The following is a 25009-nucleotide window of genomic DNA, read 5'->3' on the forward strand; positions in this document are numbered from 1 at the left end:
CCAGATTTCCTGACTCTTTTTCCTATTGATTTAAATAGACTGTGTTATCCCCAGAGCACTTTAAAAGGCTTATCAATCTTTTTTTCAGTTTTTTATTTGTACATGCCAAATAAATCCAAGGCTTTAACATTATACATAATGAAGCAGATTTATTCTGATAGATTAAATTTGCTTGAATTTAAAACAAAGTTCAGGACTTAAAAAACTTAGATGAGAAATCATATGATAGGATGTCAGTTTAGCTCCATAAATATGTAGTTTCTATCTCTCTATTAAAAAATGTTTCTGAAAACTCAAAAAAAAGTATCTGTGCTTCTATTTAAATATTAGGAGCCCCATTATAAAAATTTTGCTCCTAAAATAAGTTGGCAGTGAGAAAAAACAACACAATATGCTCAGTTACACCAGTGCACATCAGTATTTTGGAGAGGGACTGAATTTTTTAAGGTCATTTTGAGCAAATTCCTGCTCCATGCAAGAGCCAATGTGCATAGCTCAGGTCAGCTGTGTTTGTCCTCCTCAATCTTGAAATCATGAAATAACTTCTGATTTATTCCAAATTTACCTTGGTGGAGAGCTTGTCTACATAGCAAAACTGGGGAAATGAATCCACATTAAAAGTAGACACCAGCATAAAATGAATTTGTTGAATCATATTTACTTTTTTGTAGGGATCATTATTCATGACTAAAAGAGCAATAATTTGATTTTTGTTCCCAAAGTGAATTAAGGTAAGCTCAATTAAATCCAGTCTAATTCTGTATAAGCCTGTCTTTTCAGAGATCTAATGCTATTCAGTGAGTTGGTTTTAAAAGATACTTTGGAATGGTTTTTCTGAGGGCCTCAAATTAGACCAGGGGCACTACATATACTTAAAAATTACTTAAACCCTTCTGTGATAATTAATAATAATTTTTTGGTCTTATGGATGCATATTTTTTCTTTTTTTTTTTTTTTTCTTCTTACTATATAAACCTAAAATAGCTGGTTTTAAATTAGAATTTTATCTGAAGGAAGAACCCAATTAAACTCTCAGAAGAATGCTGCAGGCTTGCTCCCAGTGATGTCCAAGGGAGATGGGAGGAGCGGCCCCACGCTGCTCCATGGGATCAGCCAGGTAACTGGGGACTGGGACTTAATTTCATTATGTAATTACAATTTCCCTTGATTTGCTGTGATGATTTAGCTGCAGGTTGGCTTTCTAATGTCTCTCATCATGACTTAACTAGCTCTGGGAGCACGAGCAGGATGAAATAAGAACAGACAGGGCGTGTTCAGCTAAAAGGCCAAACTGTGGCCTCAGCAAAGCCATCCTTGCTGAGGTTCCCACCTGGCTGCAAAGTCCCCACCAGGGGCTTGGCCACAGTCTGGCTCATGGAGCCTCAAACAGAGTCTGGTCAAAGGGCAGCTGGAGAAATTACTTTAACCTTTTAGTAAGTGTCCAGTGCTAAGCAGATGTGAACAGCATCCAAGGCAAAATGTCACAGCAGAGCAGCTGTGAGCAGTGGGGGGGCCAGGGAGGCACTTCAGGGCCAAGTCACACTCACAGCGACAAACACTGCCATTTCCTTGTCTCCCCCTTCTAGAAAAACCGACTTCTCAACAATATGGGCAGCAGATTCCTCCCCAAAATAGTCAAGGCTTGCCAGCTTACTGCCACTCTTAAATAATTGCAGTAGTCGCTTTCCAAAATTCTTATTTGTATTTTTACCATTGAGAAAAAATCAGACTTTTCAAATCCACTTTTAAAAAAGTCCTCTGGATTCCAGTCACAGGCTCATTACCCAAACGGTTTGGTTCACAGGGATTTTCCAGCTGTAATCCCTGTGTGGATGCTCAGCAGTGGCAACGAGGGCGAGCAGAGGGCAGGGTGGTGCAGGGAGAGCCCCAGAGCAGCCCCCAGCCCAAAAGAGCCTCTTTGTGTGCCAGGGAGGATGTGCTCCAGCTCTGTGGGGAAAAGGCTGATCAAAGCTCTGATTAAAGAGGATCTCACGGGGGTCAAACTGAGCTCCTTTGTTCTCCTGACTCTTCTAAAAAACATTCGCACTCAATAAAGCTCGCTCTGCTCTTAAGGACATGCTGGCAATTAAACCCTTGCTTGGCCAGCTGGACAAGCTCAGATTCACTTTAAAAAAGCAGAGGAAAAAGGTAACCTGAATTCTCTCCTTGTCATTCACTTTTTTTCAAGGTGTTGAAGTTTCATTTTAAAATCACATTTCCATAAAGGCTGGATATGGCAGTTAAGCCAATGAAAGAATGCATTTCCTCAGCCACTCAGCACACTCATTATAAACATTTAGACAATATCTTTATGCCCTTCAGTCAAAACTGCAATAACAAAGGCTAATTACATCAGAAATGCAGCAGTCACCATCACACTTGAGGCTGCAGCACCCACAAAAAACTTGACTTCAAGAAAGTTTGGCTAGAAGGGAAAATACTTTCTATGACTATACAAACTCTACAGAAAAAAACCAAGCCTGTTAAATGTGCACAGAGGCAGGGAATAAGCTGTGATTTTCATAAGTAATGCCAGTTTTTAAGTGCAGTCCTCATCATTTGACCACTGCACCTCCCTAAGGATAAAAGGAAAAGCACAAATCCAGTCCATCAAATTTACACCATAAAAAGTGAATCCTCTTCTCCAAAACCTTTATTTCTCAAACCAGAACCTTAAAATTGCTGAGCTGTAGCAACATCCTTTGAAACAACTCACCTAAGCCTGGCCAATCTCATTTTGCTGCCCTGCCCCAAGCAGTCAGAAGTTGGATACAGGAGGCAGAAACTCAGGCTCAAACCCCCTTTCTTAACCAGGATTCCCAAAAATCAAATCTTTGTTACAGGGCTGACAAGCCCTTGCTTACTCTAAGCACAGTACAAAGTCCCTACAGACAGACATGCAAACATTCTGTATATTTTCTAGGTATTAACAGTGTGTTTTGCAAGATGTAACCAAGCAATTGTTTTTGCACTGAAGCATCTCAAATTTCTCTTTTCCTTCTTGCTTTTTTTTGGTCAGATTTACACAAACCCCATCTTAGACATAGCATAAAATGTGGAAAAGGCTCATTACCCACTGCAACACAAACCATTAAAGAAAATGCATTTTTTCTCCACTCTGTGGTTTTACACAAAAAAATAAAAGGAAAAAAAAAGAAGGAAAGAAAAAGAAAAAGCACAGTTTGGAAAGAATTTTTTTAAACAACATGTAATTTCAAAACACCCCATGAAGATTTTGTTCACAAAAATGCTTGACAAGATGGAAATGATGCTCCTTCAAAAAGTCTTCATAACAATTTAACCTACTAATACCAGTTACTCAAAAGTAGTCACAAAAAAAATAATTATTCTGAACATTTCCCTGCTCCCAAACATATGCAAAGCTGTTTGCACAAAGTTTCACATCTCCAACTTGCATTCTCAAGGCCCCACAAAGCTGCTCCTCCAAGGAAGCCACCGCCCAAGGGTTATTGACTGCTCACCTCTGAAAGCCACATGGATCCCAAAGAACTTCAACCACAGCACTACTGAACCCAATAAAAAATAAAAATAAAATCAATAAAAATAGAATCTGACCTTTTACACCAGAGCTTGCCTCTTCTTGCAGGAAGAAGCTGGGCCAGGAGACACAAACATGGACAAGCCCCAGGTCAGAGAAGGCCCCTGAAAGCAAAAGGAGAGCACCCACACCCTTTTTAGCCTTTACAGGGTACAGGGTGGGCAGGAGCAGGGGGATTGGGCCCCAGATCACTCCCTAACACAGAATCACTGGGTTGGGAGAGACCTTCAAGATCATTGAGTTCAACCCAGCCCCAACATCTCAACTAAACCCTGGCACCCAGTGCCACAGCCAGGCTTTGCTAAACACACCCAGGGATGGGGACTCCACCACCTCCCTAGGCAGAACATTCCAGAACTTTGTCACTCTTTCCATGAAAAACTTTTTCCTAACATCCAACCTATATTTCCCTTGGCACAGCTTGAGACTCTGTCCTCTGGTTCTGTCAGTGCTGCCTGCAGAAAGAAACTTCTACCTGACTACAACCACCTTTCAGGGAGTTGTAGAGAGTGATGAGGGCACCTCTGAGTCTCCTTTTCTCCAGGCTAAAAACCAACACCTGAGGAGGGATTGCCCACATGTTGTCACTGTGGGATCAATGCCATGGACTTGCTTCTACCCCTAAAAATCAGCAGCAATGCTCCCACTGCCTGTGGCTGCCCAGGGTGGGGACAGCTGGGATAAACCTGCCCTGGATAACAGGAGCTGCTGCTGCTCTCTGCGCAGAGAGATGGATGAAGGAGCACATGAGAGCCAGGGAGAAGCCAGATGTAGGGTTAACACTGCTGAGTCCCAGTGACTGCAGCTCCTGGAGCTGTAATAAGATATATTATAGATATATTTATAATGTCCTGCTTTGTGTGCTGCTGCTCTCTGTGCAGCACCTTACCTCAGGCTGAGGAGCTCTGAGTGGAATAAAGCCCCATCCAATGCAAGTTTGGTGGTGAATCCACAGTGAAATCATAACTTAGTGTCTAGACAAAGCAGCCCTCTTCCAGCCTGCCCTCACAGGTGACAAGGTGAAATTGAATTAAATAATATAAAGTTAAATTTTCTCTCTGCTTGAGGAGTGCTGTGTATCTGTGATTTATGGAGTGTAAGTAGGCAGTCCACCCATCTTCCCACCAGATTAACATCATGAGAGGATCAGAAATGAAATGCCATATCTTGCACCCAAGTAAGCCACTCTGAAGAGGAAACAATTCATTAGTGCCAGGTAATATTGTCACAGGCTGATTAGGTGACACAGTGCATTTCCCCAACCAGCTCAGAGCTGCAATGAAGACACAGCAAGGTTCCCTTTCACAGAAAGCAAATATTAAAACAACATTCATTATCTTTTCATGAAAGGGAAGGAAAACAGTGACCTTGGCAGAATTTGTGTCTCCTTCTCAGTCTTTCAGAATAAAATCCAGCCAAGGCAGCACTTCTCCCCCAAGCCCATCAGAAGACAAAGCACACAGCCTTGTTAACCACTGAAGAGGCTTTGAGATGGACTTTTCCTGCAGGGATTTCAGAAGCCCCACTGCAGATGCAGGAGCCAGCAGAGTGAAGCATGGGCCACTGAGTCCAGGAGGGAAGGAGAGCAGTGTGCTCCAGGGAGCTGCTTTAAACCATTATTGGAGATCTGTAGCTGAGCTCTCCAGCGGCCTGCTTGCAGCTAAAAGGCTTCCACTTGAGTGTTTCAGATCATGTAAGTTTGTTTAAGATGCATAATTCATGAAGGGTACATAACACCATCCTTGAATAACTTTTCACTCAGCACCTGCTTGACAGGGAGAGAGCTGACAGAGCAGTGTGACTCCAGAAATCCAACATTAGCACGCTATGTGTCCCACAGAGGGACAGGGATCACCACACTCTTAACCCTTCTGTGGCATGAGTGCCTGAGGAAGCCAATTGCACTATCTCATTCCATGATTGGGACTATTTCAGTTTGTTGACATTATCATATAAATGAAATTAAATAAAAATAAAAGAAAATTAAATTAAATTAAATTAAAGAACGACAAATGGTGTGAAGAGTTATAACTATTTGCATTGTAGTCCTTGAAGAGAATATGTAAAGAAAAGTGTCTGTTTTTGTAGGCTTTAAAAACAAATCTATTGCACTCAAAGGCCCTGAGTACAACCATCCCCAGTCATGCTGAGCAGTACCTTGTAACTCAAATAGTCCCACTGAAATCAATTTGGGATTACAGAATGCAAGGCAGGAAAGAACCACCTGGTCTTTTGGTAGCAAAACAAGATGTGTAAGGACCAGATCTTCAGCTAAAATGAATGTGATTTGCCTCATTGTGCCTAATGCAGCTGTGCCCATCCCCATCAGCCTGGAGTCCACTGTGACAGTGTGCTGCTTGCAGAGCACTTGGTTTTAATTACCAATGGTAAATACTATGTCCTCAAACTTTATAGACCTTATATATTTGCCCTACTTTATTTTGTAGATAAAAACCCAACTGTGGCCTGATAGGCAATTTGGGAATGATTTATGGACTCTGTCTGCTGTTAGTAACAGTTTGGAAGTTGCTGTGTGGCAGAAGGGAGGCATTTTTTTTTCTAATTTATTTTGGGAGATAATGGTTGGAATAGAACTGTCATATATTGCTTTGCCTTATAAAATTGAGAATTTTCTTTTTAGCAAGGTTTTAGAAAAAAGGGGAAAAAATAGGGCAGGACAAGATATGAAGAGAACAATGGGCACAATAAAAAGAATTTAGTGCATGGTAGAGGAAGAGCACAGCTTTCATAATTTATGCTGTGGGCCAGCTGTCCCAGCAGTGAGCCCTGTGCCACTCTCACCCCAATCCCAGGGTATTTTCTCTAGAACTCCATTTATTTTGTTTTTTTATCACTGGCAAAGGATTTATGCCTCCTGCTCTCAGGCTTGATGTGAGATTTGGATTAAGCACAGACATCTCTCCATCCCATGTAAAAGAAAGAGCAAACACATGCACACACAACCAGGAGGGGTTAATTCTCAAACCCAGAGTATTTGCAGATAGTCACTCCCTGGTACACAGAGCCTCCAAAAGAGACATTTCACACAAAGCAATATTTTGCCTCCTATGTACTGCAGAGCAGTGAAGTGAAACAGGAATTCCACCCAGGGCATTCTGAGCATGCACATTTTAAAAAGGAGTAGGTTTTTCCATCCAGGAGTTCAGAGAGCTTTTGTAATTGGTGGCTTCTATGACCTCACTGTGATTTCTGCCCTATACCAGAGTGCTGAGCCTACCTGAAAAGTGATTTGTAAGTCAGAGAGAAATACTGAAATCCACAGACCCGGTGTATTGACGTGCACTTTATCCATCCTGCTGTTACTCTGAAAGCCAGCATGCTTCCCTGCTTTTACAAGGGTCATTTGAGACTTTTATCTGAGTCAAATCCTGCTCTTGCTTCCTGCAGGGCATAGGAGAGAAATGACACCAAACATTGCTCTCTCACCAAGGGAGAGAGATTGTCCCTGTGACATGGGTGCTTCATGGGAACAGCCAAAAAAAGACAGCAGGAAAGAGTGTTCCATTCCTCATGCTGAGGTTGCCTGAATGAGAGCTGTTGTTTGGGAAGGAAGAAGTTCAGGGTTAGGTTTCAGTGTAATTATTTTGTGTCTCTCCCTGTGTAAAGCTGGGCTGGTGAGGCAGTAGGGCGCCCACAGGATGCTCTGGCTCAGGATTCCTTCCTCAGTGTCCCATCCTGGAAGGGGCACAGCTGTTGGTGGCAGGTGTTGGGGGGTTCCACCAGACTTAGGCAATGGAAACATCCCCATGAGGAATGGATAGCTGGGAAAACAGAATAAGTAAATTTGGGGATTTGGGGCCTTTGGGCATCATTAGAGCCCCCAAAGAGGGAGATTGGCAGCAGAGATGAGGCCAGACTGTCTCTGAGCCATCTGGAGGGCAAGTTGGAGATGAGGGTGGGAGCCCAGCACTGCACTTTGGCTTCCAGGTTATCCCTGTTACTGCTGGGCCAGGTGGGAAAAGGCAAAATGACTGCTGGAAGTATTGAAGCAGCTTATGGACTTCTCCCATTAAAAAGCTTTTGTTCTGAACTGTTCCTACATGTCTCCTCTGACCGGGACCAGGGGCAGGTATTGAAGGGCTTTTTAAACACTATTGAAGGGTTTTTTTAAACACTTATAGCTCTGCCAGATTTCTGGGCTCCACAGATCCCCATTTAATCCAGAGCAGTTCTGCAAAGGGCCCACACTGATTTAGTTTGATTTGATCCATTATTGCCTGTTTCAGCCCCTGTCCTTTTCCTGCCTCTCACAAGTCATCTGATTATTTGCCTGAGGAGGAGACTCTGCTCGTATCAAAAGGCTGTCTCTGTGCAGGGCCAAACCTTCTCCCAAGGCAGTGCTGAAATATAAATTGAAATAGTCTTCACAAGTTTACAGAGTATTATGAGATCAGTCCAGATCTCACCATTACTTATTAATTGTTCAATTCAAGAAATAACTATTTGATAGAAAATGGGGTGGAGGCCTGGGAAAGAATGACTTTAATGAGATCTCAGTGACTGGCATTTGGAAATATATTATGAAGTTTCTGCAGTGCAGCACTGAGATGTCCCAGTGCCTTCAGGAATAGTAATAACACCTCTGCTTTTGTGTCTCTTGCAGGGTAGAGACATTAGAGGTCAGCTAAAAGCAAACAAGGTTTCAGAAATGGCTTACCAGGGTTATGCTCTTGCCAAGGGCTGGAAGAGCCTGCTTTGCCTCTGGAAGCTCTTTTCCTCTAGCAATGCTTTTCTTCTTTCCTTCTCTTCCAGCTTTTCTACCTAATTTAGTTCCTTCAGCTCCATGCTGATGTGTAAACTGGTTTTCTATGAATCACCCCCTTCTTAAAATTGAAATTAAGAATACATTGTCTTGCTAGAAATAAACAACAAAGACAGGAGGCAGGAGAAGCACATTTCACCCCTTTCAGCCCCTGGGAGAAGTGACACACTCACAGCAAATGGAACAGGGGGTGCAGGGCCATCCACAGCTGCATTCCAGCAGGGGGATGTGTGGGAAAGAGTGCACAGAACAAAAAACTTCAGGTACCAAATCTCATGCTGGAAAACACACATGAAAATGGTGCCAAAGAAGAGAAGCAGTGGGGTCTAACTGCCCAAAGAGTTTGAGATACCTGGGGTTTAGATCTGTTTGACAATCTGTTGGATGACCTTGGACAAGCAAACTTTTTTGTTCCACACTTGCCTTTCTCACAGTTTGTTTTTCCTTATCCATTTAAATTGGAAGCTCTTAGGATGGGGTTTGGGTCCTAATGTGTGTTCAAACAGAAGCTGAGATGGAGAGACTTTTGTCCCTGTTGTGAGGCTCAAGGTGCTACAGTAATACAAACAATAATAAAAAAGAATGAGTGATGCAGTATAATTGCATGAATAATAGCTTACATTTTAAGACTGTTCTTCCTGCCAGATCATCTTTGTGCTACTAAGTTCTGTTTACTCAGGGAATATTCAATAAATAATAAATAAAACCTCAGGCTGAGACTCTCCCAAGCACAGCAGGTAATTTAGGTGATTTGTCCATTAAAATTAATGCAAAGCGTGTGTCTAAATCCCTTAGCGCTCCCAGAAAATTCTGAGCTTGAATATTTATTTTCCAAGCCAGACAATTGGCAGGGTGGTCTCTGCATCCAGCAGATGGGGGACAGAAATCAAGAGGAGCTCTTGGGTGGAGAGATCTCACTCACCTGAGCAGCTTTGCTGGTCCCTGGCTGCCTTTGTTCCCCCTCAGTCCTGTGGGAAGTCCCTGGGAATCCACCACTGTCACAGATATATTTTATGGAAAATCCTTTCACTAGGATTTTTTCTCCTGAGGAGCTGGGAAGTTTCAGCTTATCCATGTTTTGCTGCTTTGGAATGTGATTTGGAGAATTGTTTACTCAGCACATGAATTGTTTTGACTTGATGACCAATGACAGCCACCGGTTTCGAGGCTGTGAGCAATCACAAGATTTTATTATTATTCCATTCCTTTCCTTGCTAGCCTTCTGCTGTCTCTTTTCTTCTATTCTTTTAGTCTAGTTTTAATATATAATTTTCTTTTAATATAATATATATCATAAAATAGTAAATCAGCCTTCTGAAACATAGAGTCAAGATTCTCATCTCTTCCCTCGTCCTGGAACTCCTGCGAACACCACCACACACCCCTCTGTCCCTACAGGGCTGGGGGACTTTTGCCTCCTCTGGATTCTGGAGATTAACTGGTGAGACAAAGAAAATAAGATTAAAAAGGAGAAACAGCACCTTCCTTGCATGCACTGTGCATCTCTCTCTTCCATCCCCACTGCTCCAGCCCAAGCTTGTGCTCCTGAGATCTGCAGTGATGCCCTTGCTTTTGGCCAGGGGCAGTGAGCACTCACAGTGGAAAGGGCAAACAGGGAGTTTAAAGCAAGTCTGAACCACCCACTCTTCATTTCTCATCTCCAAATCTCCTAAACCCACTGCAAGGGGAGAGGAACAGCACCAATTTCTCATAAGTGCCACATCCCTTCACAAGACAGGAGCGATGCGCTCGGAAAGGTGCTCAGTGCAGCTTTGGGAGATCACTCTGTCTGTGTCAGCATGACAGATTCCAGCCTCCAGACAGCTCTGAGCACATCAAAAACACACTTCCCTGTGCCAGCAATGCCACTCTGCTGTGGCTCTGCCTCCCCAAGGGGAGCAGGGGACGCTGCCCCTCTGGGAGAGCTCCACAAACAGCTCCTTGCTCCAGCTCTGCTTGTCACTGTTGTTCCCTCCCAACAATTTTGCCACCCTTGATAAAAACCTGAGCCAGAGGTAAAACTGAAATGAGCTCTCTCTGACGTGGGCATACATATTTAAGCATTTCTGTCACTGTGTGTTAGAGTTGCAGGCACTTTAATGCTGCTGCTGAGCTCCTTGCCTCTTGCACAGCATCAGGCAGCAATATTGGGCTATAAGGTTTCAGGAGCTAAACAAATCTCCCCTTTCTTACCCTTTAATGGTGGCCATTAAACTTATATTATCAGAATCACAGCAAAACAGAGCAGGTTCTATAATTCTGTAGGGAAATGAGGCTGACAGCATCAGAGCAAAATGCACATTAACAGAGCCCTGCTCATGACACAGCTCCTAAACACACAGCTCAGTGAATATTCATGCTCCATTTTTGAGGGACACTAAGCTTAAATTTTGATATTGCAGCTGAATCAACAGTTCTTTGGCTTTCTGGGATTGGAGTAGCAAGGGAAAATATCAATTCTCAGTGTTGTTGAGGGTATACCTTGCTCTCAGTAAACAAGACAGAGGCAAGTTTCTCTACAGAGGAGAAATGCAGGTAGAGCTTTGAAGAAGTGGATTTTGAATATTATGATGCTGGGTCCATCATTAGAGGACAGAACAGATGGTGAAGGCTCAAAATACAGTCTCATCCCTATGCAAAGGGATTTCTACAAATGCATATTAACTTTTATTGGAAGTTTCCATCCACATGTAAATCCCTCTGTCCTGGACTGAGCACATCCTTTAATGCAAAGCACTTATGTGAACCACAAAAAGTAGCAAGAATAGCTGACAGTCATTGCAGTTAGAAACTATTTGGTCTACTTTGAACATGAAGAAGGAATTTTACATATTTCCAAGCTATTTGCTCAAACTTCTCTTTGTTGGCTTTCTGCATGGTAAACTGGACCTCTGCACATTGATTCTGCTCTTGCCCATGCCAGAAATGGGCCATTCACACACATACACAGAGGAAAATAAAAAAAAACATGATCCACTGTGACCAGGACAGAAAGAGATGCCTCTGCTTGAGCTTGGATAGAACAACATCCCTGATTTTGGTGCAGCTGGGAAGGAGGGGAAAACTAAAGTTGAAGTTGTGTCACCCAGTAATTAAACTGAAAGTTCTCATAGTTTGTTTCCAGTCTCTCTCTAAAGTGTAAAGCCCAAAAAAAACCCACACTGGGATAGATGTACATGTGTTAATTTGCTGTATCACTCTGGGGAGGATCTTTTCTTCCATTGTTAGGCTGAAATCCACGCTGGGGAAGGAGCTCAAAGGCAGCAGATGAAGTTCTCTCTCCATTTCAGTGGCTCACAGTGGTTTGCACCATGGGAGGAGCTGTCCCTGTAGAGCTCAGAGCAGGAGGAACGTGATGCACTCAGGGCTGTGCACAACACAGAAAATCTGCGTCAATTTGCAGCTCTTGTTAGAGACCAACCACAAGATTTGAGTAACTGCTGCAGGGAGGGTGTGGGGAAGGGATTGGTATTTTCAGGTCAGCTAGAAGCTATTGTGTTTGGAAGTGAGAGGCAAAAATTGTTCCTGTTGCTTTTATGAAACATGTAATTTTCCATCTCCTTTCCATGCCTTAATTGGACACAGCTGATGTAGACACAAGCCCAGCTCCCATCTCAGGCTTCTGTTTCCAAAGGTCACAGATTTCCTGCTGATCCCCTGCATTATGCTATCATCTCCACCAGAACCTGAGGAGGGGAACATTAATTGCCTGTGACTGTAATTGGCTTCATGGTGGTTGTCAGGCCTGGGGCTGGGGGCACCCACCCCAGAACAGCTGTCAAACACCTCACCTGCAGAAAGGCACTGAGTGTCAGCTCTGTGCTCCAAACAGCACTGACATTTCCTCTGCCCTCCCAGACTCTGCCATCAACACAGAGCTCTTGACATAATGATCCTCAAAAGGGACTAATTTGAATTAGTTTCAGCTGGTGCAAGGCAAGGATGCAAACACGAACAGCCTGTTGGCAGCAAGTTCATCCCCAGTCCCCAAAGAGAAACCTGCTCTCCTGGACCTCTGTGTATTCAGGCTGTGTTGAGATCACTGTGTTGAGGTATCATTGGCACCAACACTCCTCGTCCAAGGTGGGTTCAAAAACGCCAAAATCAAGTTAGAGAACCAATGGACAGTGAGAAAACCAATGGACACAGTGTAATTAGCTGTAATATCAGACCTGGTTTCTCTTCTGCTAAGTCAAAACCAGTCCCTCCTTTGAAGCCAAGTGCAGCAACTCAAACTTCTGGAGCAAAGTGCAGCAACTCAAACTTCTGTCTGTTGATATTTTGATCAATCAAAATATCATCAGACAGAAGCTGTGCTCTCTGTGCTACCACCAGAAACACCAGAACTGATTTCCTGCCCTCCTTGATGTAATATGCACCAGGGCAGAGAGGTTTGAGTGAATTTTTAGATCCATATCCACCAGTTGTACACCAGCTCTGCGCTCCTAAAGAATTTGCCTTTTCTCCCTGCTGGACAAGTCTCCAGTTTGCCTTTGGCCTGATGGGATCCTTGCCCTGGAGTGCCATATTAATGAAGAAGTGAATTTGCACTGGAACATTTAGGAAAAACCCTTATTTGCTGAAGCCCAGCTTATAGGAAACTGGTAAAAACCGTATTAACAAAATGATTAAATAAGACCTAATGACCTAAAAGACTTGGAAGGTGACATATCTGTCTGTGGTCATGGATTTAAACAATTTGCTCATATTTCTATTGCAAAATGTAAGAGGATAATCAGATGAAACTCCTCTCAAAACCACAATTCTCTATCTGAAGTAACAAGCACTCACATGTATAGTTTCAGATTAGAATTACAGTTTCACCTAATTACAGAACACAGCAAAATACATATATCCAAATGTTGGGTAAAAATGAACTTACGCCTTTAGACACCTCCATATTTACACAATTGTAGGAGAGAAAGCAAACACACACCATGAACACACATGCACTGTTGAAGAGAGATGCTTCAAGCAATGCAACACCAGAGCACGAGAAATACAGCAGGACTGGAACATGTTTTTCTCCTGAATCCCACAAATTGGGTCGTACAAGAAGAATCCAGCCCAAGAGTGCCATTTGTTTATTTCGGTGGCACAAAGGCCCTTCCCTGTGTGTGCAGAGCATGGCTGGAGCAGCCCATGCTAATCAGAGCCACAGCTGTTCTGGAAGGTAACAGATAGGACTGAGCTTGCTTTTTACCTCAGTAAAATTAATCTTAATTATAGCAACTCATTCACAGCATTAATGTGAAATACACTGTAAGGCTGAATGTAAATCACAAATTCAACTCAATTTATACCTGCAGCAGCTCTTTCCCACGTGGCTGGGGAAGGTGCTGTAAAAGCACCATGAGAATGCCTCTGAAGCCTTTTCTCTCAGCTGCAGGAGCAGGAGGATCCAGTGCTAACCAGCAGATTTACTCTTGGGTCGAACATGGTAACACACCAAGGGAAGCCAACAAAACACTCCCCAGACTGCAGACAAGGCCAGGCATATGTTGGTTTGCCGTTTGGACCTGGATTCAAACTGTGAGGCTGGAAAACAGAGAGAAAGAGCAGCAGAGCCATGGCAGTGACCTCCCTGTGAACCTGAATTGGGCAGCACTCTGCTCCCTCCCACGCTTTAATTCATATTTCTGTGCCGACTGTAATGCTGTGTACTGGCCCCAGCAAGAATGAAATTAAATATTTATGCTTTGGTGATGAGATACTTTGTTACCCCATAAAACTTGCACATATGGAACTCTATTAATTTATGCTAATTCCTTATTTCTCCAGAAGAACCTTTCTCCTCATTAGCATTTGATCGTTTAATACAACTTTGCAGCACACACTAAATTGAAGCCCATAATCTTCTGTAATTGAGGCTTTGTGTGAATTCATTGTCATTTTTCAAAACAAGAAAATAAAAAATAAAAAATAAAAAGAGGGGGCAGGGAGATGTGTGTGGCAGCATTGCCTTTGCCTAGAGCAGGATCAGCCCTGCAGGGATCTGCTGGCAGTGCCCATTCAGATCACAAGTAAATCACAAGTAAACTAAAAGATTTCCCATTTCAGAAAAGGGAGACAACAATGTTTTTGTCTTTCAATATGTGGCCCCAAACGGAAACCCAGCAGTGCTGAGTTTCACATTACCTTACCTTCCCTTTGTCTCCCCTTTCCAGTATCAGCCGGGAATCTTCAGAGCATTGAAGAGACAGCTGGCCAGCTGCTGGATTTTTCTAGCAGCACTACAAAAACAAGTCTTGAAATCTCAAACATCACATACAAAAAGGTATGATGTATACATTGATATATATATACATATATATATACATATTTATATAGTATAGGTCAAATTTCTGTCACTGGACACAGAGGAACAGCTTAGTGCCTCTGGAAATACCAGTTTTGTTTTTCACAGCACTGTTTACTTGTTTTCCAGGAGACTAGAAGAAATGAATGATTGTAAGGATTCAATCAGTATTTTTAGGTTTTTCAGTGCTTCTGAGTGTCCTGCACACAGTGAAATGAGGGTCAGTTTTACCTCTAGGAATTCTCTGTGTTGTTTTTCATGACAGGAGGAACTCACACACGCTCATGTCCAGCTGTCATTGAACTTGAACTGATAGAATTGGATGTGCCAGTGTTAAATACAGTCTAGGAACAGGTTTCAAAATTCAGACTGCCTGATTTTCCTAATAAGGATTCTCTCATTCAGGCTAGGAGCTTCTGATACACTTACATCAAAATTATTTTGAGTTTTCATTGTAAGAGTTGTCAAGCAAGTGCAGATTGCAGCCTGTGTTTATGCGTTCTTGACATTTACAGCTGCAAGGTTTGGGGAAAGGCACTCAGGCTCCACCAGCACAGCTGAGGGACAGCTCAGAGCCAGACAGAAACCATCCAGCTGTGGAAGATTAATCATTGCAATGTGCAGAAGCCCCACTTCATCTTTGGGGAGGAGCTCGTGAGCTCTCCCATAAATGTGTCCTCAGGACTGCTCAGAGGGAAGCACTCTGAATGCTCTCATCTCTTCTCAGGGACACACTGGCAAAGGCATAAACAATGAAAAAGCTAAAAATATCCATTGCCCCAGATACAGGAAACACCTGCAGCCAGCAGAGCACTTTAAACTCATTTAAGTCTCATTGAGTTTGGGGAAGAGTTAAAAACCTGGCCACTGGCTGTTCCTGAGTCCAGGTGTCAAAGACAACATCAATTTGTTTGTTTTATGGGCATAAAGCAGTGACTTCAGCACCAACTGCTGTAGCCTGAGCAAACACATGCTATCAGCAATTTACAATCAAAAAGACTCCACATTTTTAAGTTTAAAAAAAACATTTCCTATTTAAATGCATCTGCTTGCACTGCTGTTTATTTAAATTGTCAGTTAATCAATGAAATGTAGTGGAGCTGGGAGCACATCACAGCAAATCAGTGTAATCACCTTCATCTTCATTTTACTTTAACTGGACTCATCTCTCCATTCAGCCCCTGACCAGAGGCAAGCCAGAAGTGAAAAAACAAGAAGTATCTTTTACCAAATGAAGTGATATATCCACGTTGATCCAGCTCCTTCTTTTGTGGGAGCACATCTTTATATTCTAAAACATTCCAGTATCTTTTTCCCTGGGGGCAATGAGAGGAAGGGATTGGATTACTCACCTAGAAATTAACAGCACAGCCTAAACCTTGTCCAAACCCTTTATCAAATATCTCTTCACATTTCCTTTTCACCTGGCTCAAGGCAGGAACCAACTGCAGCAATGAGCAGCAAAATGCACTGGGGTCTCTGCGGAGGTGCCAGCACCTAATGGAGGCAGCTTGCCTCACATCAGTCCCACCACCATTTCACTGACCATAAAATGGCACAGTAAGTGCCTCCTAAAGACAGTTACCACACGGTTATTGCTGCTTTCCAAATTGGGTTGTCATCACAAGTGTTCAGGAGTGAGGGATACAGGTGGGGAGCTCCTTAATTCCTGAGCCCTGGCAGGCTGGAGCTCCCAGTGCTTATTCATTTTGCATTAGCAAGAAACATCACAACATCTCAGCTCCCCACACCACAAGGTAAATTATTCCTGGAGCACTGTGCTTGGTAGCCTCAAATTTAATTACCTTGTAATCTGCAGGTCATGTTATTGCCCTGTGGTTACATGATTATCTTTTTTTTTTTTTTTTTTTTTCCCCCATACCTATTTATATAACCTATAAAAAAATGTGACATTGGAGTGAATTTCTATAAATTGGTCCCAGGCATACTGTTCTCCCAATATTTGAAAAAATGAGATTCTGCTCTTAGTGAGCATCTGCTGGCTAATCCTCTATGCTGTTTTAAGAATGAAACTCATGTCTCAAGGCACAATGCTTTTTAGATAAAGCCAAGATATTGATGCCTACATGAATTTTAGCTTTAAGCACAGATAGCTGCTCCCAGATCAGCTTGGGTGGTATTCCCAGCTGGAGATAATCCAGAACAAGTTTATCTCAAAAGATACATGCAGATTATGAGTTTGATCAGTAGTTTATCAGTATTTTTTGTGATGTTCCCTTGCATTCAGCATACTCAGCCCTAAATAACAACAGACACAGGCTGTTTGGTGGATGACAGTCCAAGCCCAAGCATAGAAAGGTGGACAAGTACTACATCCTTCTTTGTTCAAAAACAGCCCTCTTATCCAAAGTTTTCCAAAAAGGAACAGTTCTATACATGGATTTTGTGCCAAACAGTGTGTAGGTATATTCATAGGGGAAAGGTGTGTCCCTCTTTATTGTCCAGAGACACATTCCACCACTGGGGACAGCAGCTGAATTGCAGGCAAAGATTTGTCCCTCTGATTGAAGTGGAACATTTGACATATAAAGACCTTTTTTAATTTTTTTCCCCCAAAACTATAGGAAATTACTGTAACTGCCTCTGCTGGCCACTTCTATATTGAATTTAACCTTATAAATATTTTACAGGTTTTCTTAATATAAAACCCACTGAGATATTAACCTTTGCAGCAAAGAATGCATTGAATTCTTTTCTGCATGGTACTTGATTAATGTAAATGCCACCCATTGTTTTTGAGTTCTGGAGAGCTTCAGAGTGTTAGTAAATTGTGTATAATTTCTTAGTACATAAGGGAAGAAGCACACATATATTTTCATTGCAGGCATCATCTTTTAAATTTTCTTTATACTGAAAGCACTATTAGGTTTTCCAACTAAATTATACAAATATGTGCAAGTATGAGGGTCTTTTTATATTTTGACCATTTATCTGATTAGGGGAGGAAGAAATATTTGCTCTGCCCTAGAATTTTAATGATGAAATTTTAATCCAGAAGAGAAATTAATTTCAAGCGGTTAGTATTGAAGTTAAGTATCTAACTCTCATCACATCTGGCTTATAGAAATATCTAATTCCTGTGCTGGAGCTAACTCTATGGGAGGCATGGGAGGTCTCAGTCCTGCATTGCACTTTTTGGTACAATTTTTTTTTTTTTTTTGTCTGGAAGATCCAAGTTCCTAACAGATTTTATCCCCCAGTTTTCTTTGTGGCCCTTTGGGTTCCAAATATCCCAAGTATCAATGTGATCTGCTCAGTAACACTTTGAGCAGCAAGGAACTCCCAGGATTTGTTTCAGATGAAGCATGGATTGATGATTTGCCTCCAAACTATGATCAGGTTTTTCCTCCTTCCCTCCTCACCCTTCTTCCCCACTCCTTTGTGAATCATCAGCAAACACCAGATGCCCTCTGAAATATGAAAAAAGGGGATGTACCCCTCTAAAAGGAATTTCTGAAAACCAGGTAGATTGGATGCTTCCAAGCAGTTCTGCTTAGGGAAATGGGTGGCTGCTCCTTTTTTTACCTGAGAATCTTCAATTCAAGAGTGGTAATTTGCACACCTGAGGGAATAAATATGAATCAACTGCAGTAGAATATGCCCAGGTGGAATCCACAATCAGGACTCTCTGGGTAGAAAGACAGGAATTTTTCCTCTCTTCAGCTGAGGAGGTCTCACTGCTTTTTATAAAATCAAAGGAGGCTTTCCCACTGTGTTCAAAAAACTCCAGGGTTTCATCTTCTGCAAGAAGAAGAAGAAGTAGATTAATAAGAAATTCTTTTTCTAGGCTGATGCAGACTTGTTTCAGGTACTTGCTAATTGACAAAGCAAGCCTCAAGAGCCATCTAGAGGTTGTTTGGCAAGACTCATCTTTATTATTTTCAGACTGCCTTTCCCGTGTCAGAAACAAGCCCCTAGTTCTTTCAGGTTTTTCCCCTTATGTGCAGCATGGTAAATCAGGAAGACCTCTAGTTATCTCACTTGAACTTCAGCACTGCATTGTGGTATCAATCTCCCCTGCACCCACAATGCAGCTGTTTTATTCATGAGCAGCTGCATTCCTGTGCTACAAGAGAAAATATTACAGGAGGTGATGCAGAAAGCATTTGGCATGAGGATTGTGATCCTGTGAGATCCAGACACAATCCAGGGGAAGACAAGGACCCAGCAAGGGGATGAGCAGACTGCAAAACTGGGGTTTGCTTAATGATGATGCTTTTGCCATCCTGGTGGTGCTGTCTGAGCTGTTCTTCCCTTTAAGTCTGTGTGGAACCAAACCAAAGCCAATACCCTGAACTGGGGCCATGGTTTGCAGAGGGATGGGAAGGGAAAGAGTTTTGGGTGGGTCTGTGGGTTCACTGCCAATTTACGGATAGCCAAAATGTGCAGCCTTCAAACAAACAGGTTCTTTTTGGGGCAATCATGGGAGATGGTTTTGGGGTCCCTGGATGGCTCAGAAATAAAGGAGAACAGGGTTTTGCAGACAAGGTGATGGGAACAGTCCTTCAGTCCTAGCAGGTGTTTGTTCCAGTTTGCAGCTCCAGTCCTTGATGGACTGTGCTCTTATTCAGACTTCAAGACATCTTCAGACATGAGGGGTTTTTAGTGTGAGCAATGGAGATAATTTTCTGTACTGAGTTTAAATCTCTGTTTGTCAGAAAAGGACAAGGATGACCTTTCACTAAATCAGACTGAAACCACTTCCTGGCACCCTTTATTCTCCAGAGAGGAATCCAGTGAAGTTCTTCTTGTGTAAGTTTCTTTGATGTTACTACATCTTGTGTTTATCTCAACAAAAAACTTGAAGGTCTAAACATACTTTTCCAAATCAAAATTTCCACTGACATGATAAACACAACTACACCTATTAAAATCCTTCTGAGTAGGAAGCACATTTGCATACAGAAAGAAACACAGCAGGAATGTTATGTATTCACTTTAGGTTAAAACATGCACTCTGGATTTAGAGGAATCTCTTTGATATTTCCTGTGTAATTAATCTGCTGGAGGAAGTACTTGAATGCCAGACTGTAACAACAGAAACACAAAGGGGATGAAGTGCTGATGCAGCTCAGTAAAACTGAGCCCACAAAGCAAAGGATCAGAAGAGCAGACCACCCTAATCAGTGATCCTGCCTAAAATTGTTCAATGGTCTCATGTAAAATGGAATTTTAAACTCTCTTTCCTTAACATGATAAAATAAACAATGGTGATCCTCTGACAGAAAGCACACAGGTAATGCATCAGATAGTTCATAGCATTTAGCACCTTTAAATGAAGTTGCAGCTTGAAACTCAACACAAAACCCAAATAAACATCACAAATCAAGAATATTTGTCCAAGAAAAAACCTGGTTATTCTTTCATTTGCCTACTTAGATGGATTGAATAGAGATATGCTTCACTTAAAAGAAAAGAATAATGTTGCAAGCCTCCAAATCTGAAACTCCAGGCCTTAATGGTTAAACCATTATGGGGTCTTTATTCCACATCCTCACAGCAGCCATTGCCCTCAGATAACATCCAACTCCCTTCACTGAGAATTAAAAAAAAAAAGACATTAGTAGGTAATGAATTATAGAGAACAAACTAAACCACCAAGTAAACATCTTTTAAAAAGCAGGTTTTTGATGCCTTTTGGAGTCTTGAGAAATGAGCTAAGCTAAGTTGCCCACAGTCTATTACATGTCTGATTGCTTCTGACAGGGGTCAACACTTCACACAAAGAGCATAAAACACCCTTAAACATCAGAGAAAAGCAAGAAAGAAATGCAGATGAGACATTAAAAGGAACGTCTTGGGCTGGATGTTTGCTTCCCTTTAGTCAACTCACATCTGTCCACTGCATCATCCAGGAGTGATGAGGTCAATGTCTGTATTTCAGAGTAAAATCAGGCTCTTTTCTTCGCCCAGGGATCAGTGTTATCATTCTCAGGTAGTCTCAGAGAAATGAGTGAGATTCCTGCACAGTAAGGGAGCACTCAATGCCTGCAGACTGCAGGTGCATTTATGTCCAGTTTCAGAGGTAACATATTCTCAAAATTATCAACAAATGAGTTGGAGTTTTCCTTTGTGTGACACAATAGTAAGACATTACTTTTTAATGTTCTTGTCGCACATTTGCAGTCCCACTCAGCCCCCAGAGGATACTGCAGAGTGTATAACAATAGCAAAATTTGTGATGTATAATCAAAATCTACAGTTTTCAAGGAAAAGCATCCTTTAAAATTTGCCATGCTGCCAGCTGCACTGAGCCACACACTTTATACAATGGAGACCAGCATGTATATTTGAGAACAGCTACAAGTAAATATAGAACCACATCCTATCTGTAGATATTTGCTCTATGATTTTTCCTCTTTTGCAGGCCCCTGTGTCCACAAATTACAGGCTAAGATGTGGTCCAAAGCCAGCAGAGTACTTCAGAGCTTTGTTACTCTCTTTACTTTCTTTTACTTTATTTTCTCTTGAAGCACAGCAGTCTAACTGTGAGCTCAACAAGATGTTCAAATTTCAATCCTGTGAAGCTGACAGAACAAGAAAGAGGAGGACAAACCACGCAAGAATGAAAATTTCAGCATGTGCCAATGTATAAATGAAAAGGTGTCGTGATCCCTTCTCTAGACCGCGATCTCTGTAACCCCCTGACTTTGCCAGCCTGAGCTCGGGCCCCAGCATTCCATCTTTCCCAGCAGCATCTTTGCATGACACCCAGTGATCCTGCTGGAGGATTTTCATTAAATTCAGATGTTTTCATCTGCTGCTTTTTCATCTGTGGCACCAGGTTGCCAGGTGCATCAGAGTGGCTTTTATCAGCTCACAGCCTTGTTTGTCACGAGAGGAGACGCAGCTCAGATGCACTGAGGAAAAATCTGCGCAGAAATGTTTGTCAGGAAATGTCTGTGCTTGGAACAAAAGTGTCTGAGCCAAGATGGAGGGCCTAGGGCTCTTTCTGATTATGGATTTTGTGAAATTTTTAAGGTTAAATTTACATTATATGGCTATCCCAAATCAGCAGTTGTTGTTTTAGTTCCTGGTGCATCCATGCACATTTAATTGTTCATTTCAAGGAACTTTTTGCAGAATTTAACCTATAATTTCCATACTTGCACCTTGTGATAGTACTATATGTTCCAGATCACCTATAGATTTCAACATTTCAACACCCAGCTGTGAGATGGGGTGCTGCAAATTAGGATATTTATGATCCAAGTGGCTGCTTTGCACAGCTGCTGCTCCACAGACTGAATTTACCAGAATAGCAACATCCTTCCCAGCAAAGTTTGCTATTACCCTCAACAATCAAGTCACTTCAATCAAATCCTTGAAGCTATTAATGTCATCACGTTAATTAAAATACATTAATGTTTATGCACTGAAACTAGAAGCAGATAAAGAAGAATTGCATATATTAAATTCACTTAGAAAATGAAAATTTCTTTCAAAATGAGTTTGAAAGGAGAGAACAGAGCTACTCACCAGTTTGGTTTGACACAGAAAAATGTTTTCAATTAAACAAAGAAAAAAGATGTTTCTGAAAATTTTTCAATCTTTAGTTCTAGTGTTTTTCTCTAAAATGGAATGCATTTCACTTTGTTCTTCTCATGTTTCATTTTGTCATTTCTAGCTGCTACTCCTTCATTTTCTATTTCAAGATTACTTTTTTTTATTCTGTAAAATTTAATGATTTGTTTTGATTAAACAGCCTGAAGATAAAAATACACTGCTTTAGGCAAACGGATTATTTCAGATGAAGCCAAAATCACTTTCTTTCTGGCTTTTTCTTCCCAGAAAACAAAACAACAATAAAAACTAAGCAGTGTTTTCTACCTCAGCCACCCTGTCCTTCAGCCTGGCTGGCACTTCCCAAGGGTCCAGGTGAGATGAGAACAAGCAGGGAACTGAACCCATGAACCCATTATTTTTGGAACCCATGAACTTGGGTCTTGCAGGACATTTATGAAATATGACGCATCAGTTCTGCCTGTGAAACCTTCCAGTTCAGACTGGTGACATTCAAATTGCAACAGGTCCAGCTCAGACCAATATTTCTGTTTATTGCATCTCCAGCTGCCTCTTTACTTCAGCTTTAAAGGGCAAGAATGTCTGACCTGCAGGTGAGACACTTCACTTCAGAAACCTCTCCCCATTATTCTTCCTCTGCTGTTCCCTGGTACCTATCCCTGACAATCCCTGAATTTCCTGATTTTCAGCCCACGGTCCCTTAGGCACAGCCAGCTGTTTCCTGCCAATGCCAGAGCAGGTATGACAGGCAGAACATGATATTAAACACATTTTATCCATGGGCTCTTCTGGGCTATGTCTCCTGTGCCTGGGCTCCTTGCCAAACCTGCTGGCACACCCCTGCCTTTTGCAGCATCCAGGATGAATTGATGCCTGAGAGAACTTATATGATGGCGTAAAGTGCCCTTACTGGAAGTGACAGCTGTGTTCAGGTCTAAAAACTGGTGAGTTAGTTAAAAATCAATTTTCCCTATTAGCCAATCAATAACCTAAAGGCACCTTAGAGGTCACTGGAGCAAAAATGTGTCCCCTGAGTCGTGAGCTGGGATCACAAACAGCCCAGAAACCAAAGCTCTGCACCCTCACAGTGCTGAAAACACCCTTTTTGTCTATAAAAATGCAGCAAACATGGCAACAGTGCCCTGGGATTCCAAGTTAAAAATCCTGAAAAGAATTCCACTTGAAATATTTTTATCCCTTTTTTTGCTCTCCTGAATTGCTTTCCATTTTGCTTAAAATAATCTTTACCTGGTGCCTTCTTTCCATGATAATCCTGGTTTTAGCCATGTCAGGTATAACTGATGATAACATGATAGAAAAAAAGAAAAAATCAGGGGAGGGATAAACCCAGGGACATCCTGAGCAGAGCAGTGGGTGGGGTCCATGTAAAACACAGAAATCTCTGCACAAAGTTGAATTGGAGGATTTTTAAACCAAGTGTAGGCTTTAAAACCCTTGTAGCCATGAGAAAGGTGCTGAATAACTGCACAGAAAAGCCACAAAGACACAATTTCTACTGACATGCTGTGTTACTGCACATAAAAAATTTTCAACATACACCACAGTTTAATTCATTTGCTTTTTAAAACATATTTTTACAATATACAGACTAAATATCAAAGTATTTAATGAATGGGAAGCAAGCCTAAGCTTTTGACCCACATGTGGGCTTCTAGAGATTTTCTTGGTTGGATTTTGTCTGTTCCTTGAGTATCTCACAATCTCAGAATCCCAGAATTTACAGCTTCAGAATAACTGTAAAATCATGAAAGATCCACTTAAATTCATTTAGAGGAGCAAATCTTTGTAAGGCACAGGAATAAAAAGTGATAACCCTTGAAAAAAGGCACTCCTGTCACAGCTCCCTTCACTGGTTATAGAATATTTTTTTCCTCTTTTGTTTTGGATACCCACAGAATAACTGAGGGGAAAATGGTCCCATGGGAATTGGTCTTGAACATTGCTAAAAATTTATCCCAACTGCACAGCCAGCACTCGAGCTGCATGAGGATGAATGGAGGGGCAAAAATCTCTAAAATTCCCTGAAAGTTTTCTGAGGTTTTTATGGAGAAATTCAAGCCCATGTGTCTGCTAAAAAATCCATTGTTGTGAGCAGTTTACCTGTCAGAGAAGTTCAAATGCTCTTTTTATTTTGTGACAGGGCAGAAGTATTCACACCCATCAGGTTTACACACAGACAAAATCAATTTCTGCTTTTCTGACAAAACTCCATCACTGTAAAAATGCTCCATTAAATGCCTGGTAATAACATTCTATAGATGTTTTATTGAAAAAACAAGTTTCTATGAGCCAAACTGCACACAGCATACTGGTAAAAATGGGAAATAAAATGTTCATGCAATGGAAATACGTCCAAACCAGAAAACACTGGTGTAGAAAACACAGAGAAGAGCTCAGTAAATAAGTTTGCTCCAGACTATAAAATTCTAGTGGTAATAAAAAAAAAAACAAACTGGTTCAGGTGGTTGGCTGGAATGATATCAGGGAGATTGGCACCAGGAAAATGACCTCTGGTGCTCTTTCTCCTTGAAAGCTGTGCTCCCTTCTCATATTTTCTCTGCCAGTAGCTCAGCTCCCAGAGGATCTGTGTCAATATTTTTTGATAAATGTTTGTTAAGAAAAGTCATACAAAAATGTTATCTCAAACCTGCCAGATTTCTTTCACTGAAAGCACACTAGAAATATTTTGTCTCCTTTTAATTGCAAAAATATTTTGGTTTTGGAGAAAAAGCTCCATGGTTTGCACAGGGGAAAACAAACCTATTTTTGAGACAGCTGTCCCCCATCAGCTGTCTCTCACCCT

This window comes from Melospiza melodia, chromosome 10 (assembly GCF_035770615.1).
Source record: "Melospiza melodia melodia isolate bMelMel2 chromosome 10, bMelMel2.pri, whole genome shotgun sequence".
Classification (NCBI taxonomy): Eukaryota; Metazoa; Chordata; class Aves; order Passeriformes; family Passerellidae; genus Melospiza; species Melospiza melodia.